Raw genomic sequence first — 2869 nt, forward strand, 5'->3', positions numbered from 1 at the left:
TCCGTACCAATGGCGCTGTCCAGGCCCCGCGCCGGGTCCCGCCCGCAGCTCTCGGCTCCTCCGCGACAAGATGGCGGCGCCGCTCCCCGCCGCTCCCCGCCCCGCTTTCTAAGCCACGCCCATCCCCTCCCTTCCTATTGGACAACGCTTCATCTCTCTCCTCCTATTGGATGGACTGAGGAAGTAAGGCGGGATTTCCGCTAGCTTTCTGCTCTCTGATTGGTTCAAAGCTCCCGCCCCGCCCTTCCTCCCTCAGCGGACGGTGCGGGATGGGGGAAGCCACGCCCTTCTTCCTCCTTGCTGACGTCATCACGCACTGACGTAAGGGGCGGGACTGACGTCATCGCGCACAGACGTAAGGGGCGTGGCTTCGTGACACAGCAGCGCGCCTACGGAAGCCGGGAAGGGTCAAAAAGGACGAGGCGCTCGTTGGGTCTTATAGGGCCATATAGGATCCTATAGGGCCCTATAGGGGGCAGGGGTTGTAATGAGGGCGGCTTTTAGGGCTCCATAGGGCCCTATGGGGCCTCACAGCTGCCCTATAGGGGCCGAACGACCCCATAAAGTGGGGCAAAACGGGCCTTTTAGGGTCTATACATACCCTATAGGGCCCTATGGGGTCTATACATACCCTATAGGGCCCTATGGGGTCTATATGTACCCTATAGGGCCCTATGGGGTCTTATAGGGGCGCTATGTGTGTCTATAGGGACCTGGAGCCTATAGGGTTCCTATAGGGACTCCAAAGGGGCTTTTTGAGGCCTGAAAGGGCCATATAGGGGTTTATAGGGGTCTATAAGGGACCCCAGGACCCTATAGATGCCATATAGGGCTTAAAGGAGCTTATAGGGCCTTAAAGATGCCCTATAGGGCCCGTTATGGGGCCTATAGATGTCCCAAAGGGGACTGCTGGGGCCTTATAGGGACCCTATAGGGGTTAATAGGGCTTTATAGGGACAATATAGGGGCCCTATGGGTATCCTATAGGGATTAATAGGGCTTCCTATGTGCCATAATAGGGCCCTATGGGTACCCTATAGGGGTTAATAGGGTTTTATAGGTGCCATATAAGGGCCCTATGGGTTCCCTATAGGGGTTAATAGGGCTTTATAGGCACAATATAGGGGCCCTATGGGTACCCTATAGGGGTTAATAGGGTTTTATAGGTGCCATATAGGGGCCCTATGGGTTCCCTATAGGGGTTCATCGGGGTTTTATCGGTGCCCTCTCGGGGGCCCCTCTGGTCCCTCTCTGGGGTTCCTCGGGTTTTTCATCGGTGCCCTCTACGGGGCCCTCTGGTTCCCTCTCGGGGTTCATCGGGTTTTCTTTGTCCCTCTCGGGGCCTTTATGGGTGCCTTTCCTCGGGTCTCTCGGGCTGGGCCTGGGGTCGCCTGTGGCGCCTCGGGCCCCTTGGCCTCTCTGGGCTCCTCGGCCCTCGGGGTGGGCTTTCGGGTCTCTCTGGCGTCCTCTGGGCTTCCTGGTCTCTCTCGGCCTCACTTGGGTCTCTGTGGGGTCCTTTCTCTGGGATCCTGGGCTTCTCTCGTCTCTCATGGGGTCTCTATCTGGGCCTCCTCTGGGCTCCTGGCCTCTCTCGGGTTCTCTCTGGGGTCCCTGGGCCTCTCTGCCCCTGGCTCTCTCCGGTCTTCTCTGGGCTCCTGGCTCTCTCGGTCCTCTCTTGAGGGTCTCTCCTGGGCCTCTCCTGGGCAGCCTGGGCTCTCTGCGGGTCTCTCTGGGGTCCCTTCTCATCGGGCCTCTCTGGACCCTGGCTCTCTCGGGTCTCCTCTGGGGTCCTCTCTCGGGCCTCTCTGGCCGTCCTGGGTCTCTCGGTCCTCTCTGGGGTTCTCTGGGGTCTCTCTGGGCTCCTGGCTCTCTCGGGTCTCTCTGGGCTCCCTCTGGGCTCCTGGGCTTCTCGGGCTCTATGGGGTCTCTCTGGCTCACTGGGCCTCTCTATCGGGTCCTCTGGGTCTCTCTCGGCCCCTGGGCTTCTCTCGGGTCTCTCTGGGGTCTCTCTCGGCTCTGGGCTTCTCTCGGTTCTCTGGGGTCCCTCTGGGCTTTTTTTCCTGGGCTCTCTCGGGTCTCTCTGGGTAATCTGCATCCTGTGGCTCCTCTCGGGTCTCTATGGGGTCCCTCTGGGCTCCTGCTCTCTTCTCGGGTGTCTCTGCGGGTCCGTCTGGGCCTCCTGGCTCTCTCGTGGTCTCTCTGGGTCTTCTCTGGGGTCTCTCTGGGGTCTCTCTGGGGTCCTCTTCTGGCTCCTGGGCTCTCTCGGGTCTCTCTGGGTCTCTCTGTGGGTACTCTCTGGGCTCCTGGGCTCTCTCGGTCTCTCTGGGGTCTCTCTGGGCTCCTGGCTCTCCTGGGGTCTCTCTTGGGGTCTCCTCTGGGCTCCGGGGCACTCTCGGGTCTTTCTGGGTCTTCTTCTGGGGTCTCTCTGGGTCTCTTCTGGGCCCTGGGCTCTCTCGGGTCTCTCTGGGGTCTCTTCTGGGCTCCCTGGCTCTATGGTCCTCTCTGGGGTCTCTCTGGCTCCTGGGCCCTCTCGGGTCTCTCTGGGGTCTCTCTGGGGTCTCTTGGGCTCCTGGCTCTCTCGGGTCTCTCTGGGGTCCGTCTGGGCTCCTGGCTCTCTCCGGGTCTCTCTGGGGTCTCTATGGGGTCCCTCCCAGGCTCCTGGGCTCTCTCGGGTCTCTCTGGTCCTCTCGGGCTCCTGTCTCTACGGGTCTCTCTCGGTCTCTCTGGGGTCTCTATGGTCCTCTCTGGCTCCTGGGCTCTCTCGGGTCTCTCTGGGTCTCTCCTGGGCTCATGTGGCTCTCTCGGGTCTCTCTGGGTCTTCTGGGTCCTCTGGCTTCTGGTCTTCCCCCCATCCCCCTCCACCCCCCCC

At 61.0% G+C, this 2869-nt stretch overlaps 1 protein-coding gene across 1 annotated transcript in view; it reads right to left on the bottom strand.

The window, feature by feature from the left end:
- Positions 1–116, bottom strand: part of LOC107307607 (ubiquitin-like modifier-activating enzyme 1) — an 18413-nt gene extending 18297 nt beyond the window's left edge. The window contains exon 1 of the mRNA XM_015851132.2: positions 8–116. The gene's annotated coding sequence lies outside the window, so the exon portion shown is untranslated. The remainder of the gene's footprint in view (positions 1–7) is intronic.
- Between the last annotated feature and the right edge of the window lie 2753 nt (positions 117–2869).

This window comes from Coturnix japonica, unplaced genomic scaffold (assembly GCF_001577835.2).
Source record: "Coturnix japonica isolate 7356 unplaced genomic scaffold, Coturnix japonica 2.1 chrUnrandom698, whole genome shotgun sequence".
Classification (NCBI taxonomy): domain Eukaryota; kingdom Metazoa; phylum Chordata; class Aves; order Galliformes; family Phasianidae; genus Coturnix; species Coturnix japonica.